The sequence below is a fragment of the Camelus dromedarius genome, chromosome 23 (genome assembly GCF_036321535.1).
Source record: "Camelus dromedarius isolate mCamDro1 chromosome 23, mCamDro1.pat, whole genome shotgun sequence".
NCBI classification, from domain to species: Eukaryota; Metazoa; Chordata; class Mammalia; order Artiodactyla; family Camelidae; genus Camelus; species Camelus dromedarius.
Genome location: NC_087458.1, coordinates 9,815,521 through 9,824,786, shown reverse-complemented (window position 1 = coordinate 9,824,786; position 9,266 = coordinate 9,815,521).

Genomic DNA, 9,266 nt, shown 5'->3' with positions numbered 1-9,266 from the left:
CCCTCATATCCACCAATTTCTGCCAACTGTCTCAGACTTTCATAGGTACACATTTTCAGATAATTTGAGCCTTCATTTTTCTCTCAGTAGAATGACCCGGTAACTCATTCCTGCTTTGGTAACCATAGTTTGTTTTCTCTGTGAGTCTGTTTCTGTTTTGTAAATAAGTTCATTTGTATCATTTTTTAGATTCCATATACAAGTGATATCATATGATAATTTGTCTTTCTCTGACTTACTTCACTAAATAGGATAATTTCTAGGTCTATCCATGTTGCTGCAAATGGCATTATCTCATTCTTTTTTATGGCTGAGTAGCATTCCATTGTGTATATATATACCACAGCTTCTTTATCCAATCATCTGTTGATGACATTTAGGTTGCTTCCATGTCTTGGCTATTGTGAATAATGCTATTATGAATCTCAGTTTCTTTATTAGAACCCACAGGAGAAGAGATGAGATTGTCCCCTCAGAGTTCTAACAGGAAGCTTCTTTTTGAGAGCTATACTTTGTGGTTCCCCACCTGCAAGCAGCAGGACGTAAGGCTGAGCAGACGTCAGGCTTGTTAGAGCAGCAACAGAGTAGTGGACAACCTCTCACAGACAGCACAAAGGGTCTGCTAATATTACGGACCAGGTTACACTGGGAACCAGTGCAGGCTTATCCATGAGATCCAACTCTAAAAATTGTTCCCTAGGAGCTGGGGCACATTCACCTCAAAACAAACTGAGTCCTGGTGCCTCAAATCTTTGGCCTTTGCACCGTGGGTGCCAAGAGCTGATAGGCAGAAATAGATTCCCTCCCTCTCAATGTACTTTACTCATGTTCAAGGTCAAAAGAGGAACTATTGAAGGTATAATCTGTACACTGTGAAAAGATGTTGCAGGAAAATGGGGTACAAGAGGATGGCTGTATCCTGGGTCTTGGTCAAGTCCCTAGGATGAGCCCAGGCAAGTGAAGGTCCTTGGCTTTGTGCAGGAAGGAATTCAAACGTGAGCCACAGTAAAGTGCAAGTTTATTCAGGGAGATGCACACTCCACAGAAAGGGTGTGAACCACCTCAGAAGGCCAGAGAGGCCATGAGGCATGGGGGTGGGGGTGTTTAGTTTAAAGTAAAAGTAGATACACATTCCATAGGCAGAATGCAGGCCATTTCAAGAGGTGAGAGGCATACTTAGAGCATGGGATTGTCTAGGAAAGTGACAGCCACCAAGACGTGTGGGGGTGGTTAGTTTTTATGGGCTTGGTAACTTCATATGCTAACAAGCAGAAGGACTGTTCCAACTACTTTGGGGAAAGAGCAGGGACTCCCAGCAATTGGGCCACTGCCTACTTTTTGGCTTTTTACGGACACGCTTGGAACTGTCATGGTGCCTGTACCATTTAGCATGCTAATGTGTTACAATGAACGTATAATGAGGCTCAAGGTCTCTAATGGAAGTCAAATCTCCTGCCATCTTGGGCCTAATGGAGTTTTAACCAGTTTATGTTGTATCCTCAATTGTATGTCATTCTTTTAATGTTTGTGCCCTGCCCCCTTCCCTCCTGTCTCAGTTTAGCTCACTTGCAGTTTCTTAAAAGTCTCCCTTCTGCTTTCCCATGACCTTTCAAACAGGGTTTAAGATAACAGATCGACCGAACACAGATCTTGGTTCTATCTCCTAATGGTGTGTAACCTTGAGAAAATTACTTAAAATGCTGTATTCTTCAGATTTCCTCATCTTTAAAATGGGGATAATATAGGGCCTACTTCACTGGCACAGAGCTAGTGCTCAATGCATGTTATCTATGATTTACTAATAATATTGCTAGCTGGCCCACAACTGTGGATTTTAGAGACCCAGGCTCTGCATCAGAGACCCAGCAGGTTGAAGGAATCTATCACTAAATAGATATGAAAGAAGGAAGACTCTCACTCTGGGACCCATGTGTCAGCTTGAGGTGGGGGAAAAAAATCACGAAAATTATTATAAACTTAAGGGACAAGGGGAACATTTGAAAAGTCTGTGCCTGGAAAACTTGTGGCTGCAGAGGGACAGGTTTGCTCTGTCACAGAATGAAGATGGCAGTGAGAGGGTGAGGAGCTTCAGAATTTGACATGTGGGCAGAGATGTCTCACTTGGAGTTTTAGGAGAAAATCAGAAATTCAGGGAGGATGAAGTCAACTTATAGGATAGGCTTTATTCTACAGTCAAAACAACAGGAAATGGAAAAGGAAAGGAAGATACTGTGATCTGGTAGGTGTTGGTCCTACAGGGAGTAAAAGGAGCAGGATCAGTGTGGGCAGGTGGGTGCAGCTTTCACAGCTTAGCAGCAGGCTTACTTCAAAAGAACAGAGAGAAAGGAAGTGGGACATTAGAGGAAGCAGCGTCAGATCAAACTTCTAAGGAAAAGAAGGTGGAAAGAAAGGTTTCTGTATCACTGAATAGCCCAAGTGACTTGAGGCCTAGAAACCAAATCTGAAGGAAGGTGGTGGCCCAGGCGGAGCTGGGCTGGAGGACACAGAGGTCACCACTGAACTCCTGTGAGAGCAAATCTTTGCAAGCACTCACTACACCGCACAAATTCACAGTCCACCGACGTCTGGCTGGGAGGTCAGGCTCAAAGAGAAAGCATTTCCACACAGGCTTCCCTATTTCCATTAAGCTGAGAGAATGATCTTTTCAAATGTAAATAAGATCAAGTCTCCTCCTGAGGAAAAACCTGCCAAGGTTTTCCACTGCACTTAGAATAAATTACAACCCTTCATCTGGTCCTCAGGGCTCTATAATTTCTGGCTTCTGCTCCCCTCAGTCACATCCTCGGGTATCTCTCCCTCACCCCCGGATTTCAGCCCTTCTGCCATTTTGCCTGTTCATTTCTTCTACAAAACTACAATGAATGCCTGTGATGTGACAGACACTAGCTTTAGATACTTGGGATAAGCAGTTAAACCACAGAAACAATGACAAAACCACACACATATCAGACAAAACCATGGTCACATGGGACTTACACTACAGTAGGTTTAAACATGCTTCGTTTCTACAAGGCCTCACATTCACTCTTTCTCCTGATCCTCATGCGGCTGTGAGACAGGAGAGAAGGGGGCAGGGCACAACCATTTAAAGAAAGGCACAGCCATAGAGAAAAACAAGATAGAACATACATTGGTTAGAACCTACTGGACCCAAGGTGGTGGAGGATTCCACTTACAGTAGACCTTGAGCCTAATTATATGCTCATTGTAACAAATTAGCATGCTAAACGGCACACCCACAGCCACCATGACAGTTCAGAGTCTGACCATAAAAGGTCAAAAAGTGAGTGGTGGCCCAATTCCTGTCAACCTCCCCCACCAAAGTTGTTGGAACAATCCTCCCACTTGTTAGCCTACAAAATTACCCAGCTCATGAAAACTAACCACCCCTAACACTCAGGGCTGTTCTCCTTTCTGAGATGGAACACATTCTATCACGGAATGTGTACCTCTCTAAACAAACTTGCTTTCACTTTACTATGGCTCACTTGAATTCTTTCCTGTGCAAAACCAAGGACCCTCACTTGGTGGGGCGTGTCTCATGGACTTGCCTGAGACCTGGGACATGACCATCGTCTCACACCCCATTTTTCTGCAACAGCTGGTTCCACATCATTTTGTCTCTGATCAGATGTCCTCTTCTTAGAAACTTTCCCAGTCATTTTTATTATGGTTATTATTTTCTAAGCAGATATTATCTGAAAAAAAAAATGGGGGGGGGCTTGTTCTTTATTGTTTCTTCTGCTAGTAGATTGTAAATTCCATGAGAGCAGAGACATTATTTCCTATTATATTTCCAGATTCTAGAATGATAAGGCTCACAGTATTTCCTCAATAAATATTTGATGAATTAATTAATTCTGGAGGAGGCAATAGCAGTGAAGCCATGCTCTGGATGCTGCTGAGGTTGAAGAAATACTTAAAGAGCAAGAAATTGTAAAACCATAATTTTGCTCACAGAATGGCCCATTATAAATGTGTGATAGAATTGCTCCTTAGAGCAGGGAGGGGATGGCCACAGAGTCTGGATTTGACTCAGCAGGACGCTCCTGGGAATAGAGTAGGTACGGAAATGGAAATTCAAAAATTACTAAGAATAAATGGAACAGACAGTAGAGGGATTAGGTCATTTCAGGAGAAATTTGCAGACCACTTCAGATCTCTAAGTTTTTCAGAGATAGAGGTATTCCAAATGCTAGTCTCCATACTAAGAGGCAGGACACATTTTGGTGAATTTTCCTCAAGGAAATGGAAAATACTGTGGTACAGTGAATTTCTTGATAGGAGGGAGATTTCTCCCAAATGTGAGTGAGTGAGTGAGAGAGAGAGTGTGTGTGTGTGTTTAAGGCCTGTGCTTACTTACTGATGTTTAACTTTGGAGAGGCTCTCTTTTGGTTTTAAACCAAAAGTATAATGAAGGGAAGCAGAATATGCCACCCCACCATATGCCTCTTTGGCATATTGATTATTTAGAGCTGGTTATTTTTAAGAAATAGCAGGCACAAGAGAAGCTCTGAAAACCAAGTAGAAGTTGCCCTTTTGTAAGAGACATTTGTATGTACATGGGAAATCTCCATGTGCGAGGGTGTCTCCCTTTCAGTACCAGGAAAATGAGGATGACTCTAAATCTCTAGGAACTTCTTATCAACATAGAAAGCAACGACGTAAATCTGTGTGGCAACTTTACCCTTATTTACTATGTTTTCCTGCATACTTGTAGAATATGGTAACCTCCCACAACCATCCCCCCACCTCCAACATCCTCTTTTGTCTTTAGCTGAAGGTGGTATTTAAGATGGTGGCTTACTCGTTCACTGCTGGTGGGAATACAGTTTGGTGCAGCCACTGTGGAAAACAGTATGGAGATTCCTCAAAAGACTAGGTATAGACTTACCGTATGACCCAGGAATCCCGCTCCTGGGCATATATCCAGAAGGAACCCTACTTCAGGATGACACCTGCACCCCAATGTTCATAGCAGCATTATTTACAATAGTGAAGACATGAAAACAGCCCAAATGTCCATCAACAGATGACTGGATAAAGAAGATGTGGTATATTTATACAATGGAATACTACTCAGCCATAAAATCTGACAACATAACGCCATTTGCAGCAACATGGATGCTCCTGCAGAATGTCATTCTAAGTGAAGTAAACGAGAAAGAGAAATAAAAATACCGTATGAGATTGCTCATATGTGGAATCTAAACAAACAAAGCATAAATACAAAACAGAAATAGACTCACAGACATAGAATATAAACTTGTGGTTGCCAAGGGGGCTGGGGGTGGGAAGAGATAGACTGGGATTTCAAAATTGTAGAATAGACAAACAAGATTATACTGTATAGCACAGGGAAATATATACAAGATCTTATGGTAGCTCACAGAGAAAAAAATGTGACAATGAATATATATATGTTCATGTATAACTGAAAAATTGTGCTGTACACTGGAATTTGACACAACATTGTAAAATGATTATAAATCAATAAAAAATGTCAAAAAAAAAAAGATGGTGGCTTGGGCCATTATGGCGAGTTTTCCTCAGTTTTCCTGGATCTCTCTTATATATACATGTCATTTAAACTTTTATTTGATTTTCTCCTGTTAATCTGTCTCATGTAAATTTAATTCTTAGACCTACCAGAAGAACCTAGAAGAGAAGAGGAAAATCTCTTCCTCCCTGACAACATGATGCCCCATTACCCCTAAACACTTTAGAGTGTCATTCATGCATACAAAGACCTCTTACATATAACTACAATACAGTGATCAAAATCAGGAAACACCAATGCATTAGTATTATCTAATTTACAGATCCCATTCAAGTTTCACCAACTGCCCTAATCATGTCCTGCATAGTACTGATTGAAAGAAAAACACATAACATAAAAGTTGTGAGTTAAATTTTATTCAGGGACCTTACTGGGGACTATAGCCTGGGAGACAGCCTCTCAGTAGCTTTGAAGGAGCTACTCCAAAGAGGTAGGGATTTTATATATTTATATATATATGAATTTTTTGGCTGAGAAATACAGGTAGTCAAGCATATATCTTGGTAAAAGATGGCTGCTAATCACAAAGAATAGATACCTCAAGTTAATGACTTTAGTGCTTTTCTGTACATGGGAAGATGCAAGAATCTGGGGTTACGACAGTCTTCCTGAGATGGGCATCTAATTACCTAAGGGCTTGTTTATCCAAAGCACAGAGTGCCTCATCCTGTTTTCTCCCTCCTGAATTCTTCTCAGGGCGAACTGTCAGCGGGCAAGGTGGACAGTTGTGACTTAACCCTTTGTATAACTGGGTGATGAGGGATGCTCTTTGTTCTTTTTTGTTCACAACAGCAATTCCAGTCCAGGATCAGTGTTGCATTTGTTGTCATATCTCCTCAGTTTTCTTCGATATCTGGAGCATTTCCTATTCTTTCCAGTTTTTTTTTAACTTCCATAACCTTAATACTTAAAGATTATAGGCCAGAATATTCCTCAATTTGGATTTATCTGATATTTTCTAATGATTAGATTCAGGTTATAAATTTTTGGCAGAAATATCCCAGAACTGAGGCCGTATTCTCTTACTGCATTCCAACAAGAGGAACACATTTTGCTTTGTCTTGATCATTTGATTAAAGTAGTTTCATTTGATTTTCTCCATTTAAAGTTACTCCTTTTCTCTTTGCAATTAATGAATATGTTGTGAGGAAATACTTCATGACTATGTAAATACACCAATCCCCATCAAACTTTTACTCACTAGCTTTAGCATCCATCAATGTTTCTTAGCTGAATTAATTATTACTGTGGTATTTTAACAGTGATGTTCTAATTCCATCATTCCTTCTAGTTTATTAATGACATTCTACTGTAAAGGGAAGACTCTCTCTTCTTTTCATTAATTCATTCTTTTATTTATATCAGTATGAACTCATAGGTTATTTTTGGCTTCATTCTACTGTGGAGTACCTTCACCTGAATGAAAATAGTAATAGCATCCATTTCTTATTCCTAATCTCAAGAGGAATGTTTTCAGTAACTTGATTAAGTATAATGCTTGTGCTCTGTGTATATGTGTGTGTGTGTGTGTTTTAATAACTTCGCATCTACTAATGGCAAAAGAAAAAGTCCAGCCTTGCAAGCACGCCTTTCTAAGGATAAGTCTCAGAATGATTATGCTAACATCTTTCTGTGCAAGTACATACTCCTTTGGAACTATCAACTACCTTGACAGGTGAGATGTACTTCGATGGAGGGATAAGCTCCTGTGCCCTGGCTTGTTCTCCTACTGGCGAGTGTGAGAGTGGGAATGGGGTACGTCCTGGAGGTTCTAGGGATCTCCTACACACTTAATACCTCTGCCCTAAGTACTCCTGCTTTCCAGACAACGTCTTTCTCTATTGTGACTGATTCTTCCATAGGGTGAGATGGAGGGGAGGGTGCAGAAGGAAAGGCTCAGTGACTGACCAGATGATGTGCACTTCTTTTTATCAACTCTTCACCTCAGCTAAAGTTACCTACTGTGAGTCTGCCACTGAAGCGGGTGCTAGTACTGGGCTGGGGATGCCGCTTTCTCATTAAGCCACTGTGAAGGGATGGGTAGTAATCCTCCCAGGGCAATGTGGGCAAGAGAACAAAAGGCCCAGTTTGAAAACTGTTGCCCATCACTCCCCCTACGTCCTTCGGCCTGGCTCTCTTTTGCTTAAACCTTCTTCCTTTTCACACAGGCTCAGTCACCTCATCTTCCCAATCATTTCTCCCATTATTTTTGTTACTGGGATCCAGCAACATCCCTTACTTTGGTGGCTTCTCTAGAGTTTGGTTCAAGGGAGGGAGCCATGAGTCCATGCTAGGTTGTCATATTCTACAGAACTGTCAATCACTTAAGGAAGAAATTTAACAGAAGTCACAAAATCCATATGAAGGAAAGAGGAGTGTTATTGAAGAATAAGACATGAATAAATTGGAAAGACATAACTTCCTGGTTGGGGAGACTTTATATTATAAAATCTCAATCATTCCAAAGATACCAATCATTCCTAAATTAATATATACATTTAATTTGAATAAAATTTCCAGCTTATTCAAAGAAAATAAATCTGAAATTGACCTTGAAGAATAAATATATTACAAATGGCAAGATTTTTTTTCAAAAAGAAAAAAAATAGTAAGGAGAACTTTTTTTTTTTTCCAAATAGATTCCAGAGCTTACTATCTATACAGCAGTAGAAGCACATCAATATGGAATCTGAACAGGAATTAGGCAACAGACCAATGAAACACAAGTAAGGACTCAGGGACAGATCCAGGTGTATATGGAGGAAAGCAATTCATTTCAGTGGAGGAAAGGATGGCTTAGACAATAATTGGTGTTGGGACTACTGTCTATTCCATTTGAACTGAAATAAAGTTAAATCTTAATTTTGTACAATATACAAAATGAAAATTTTGATGGATTAAATATATATAAAACAACAAAACACCAAGAAGCATTAAAAATTTTAGGAAAATCTTTGTAAAATATCAAAGTCATGGAGACTTTTCTGAGCAACATAGGAAACCCATGGGTACATAGGAAACCTTGCTATGGCAAAAGTCAATATAAACAACAAACTGGGAGAATATTCTTTCTTCTCTCTTTCTATGTGTGTGTGTGTATGTGTGTGTGTGTGTGTGAGCAAGAGAAAGAGAGAGAGACAAAGGGATAATATCTTTAATATACAAAACGTCTTACAAATAGACAAGAAAATAAATTCAATGGGCAAAGGGTACATGTGAAAGGACAATCACATAATGTAAATTGCAGATGGCCAGTAAAAATCTGAAATGACACTCAATCTTACTTGCAGTCCAACAATGCAATTTAAAGACAATGATAGTATACTATTCTAAAAAATTATTAGATTGGCAAAAAAGTCATTAATATCCAGTTATCACTAGGTTATGGAACAATAAACAATTTCACACATTTGTGCTGGGAGTATAAATTTGTAGAAGCTTATTGGAATTTAACTCGATGGTATCTATTGAAATTTTGAAATGCTCGTATTCTTTGACCCAGTAATTCTGCTTCTAGAAATCTACCCTACATCAATAAAGTCAAAACTCTTAAGGAAATATGTAAAAAGATATTCATCACAGAGTTCTTACAGCAAACATTTGGAAAAACATGTGTTCATCAATAGGGAAATTCTTGAATTTGTTAAATAGTTATGCTACAACCATATTACAGAACGTTGTGTGG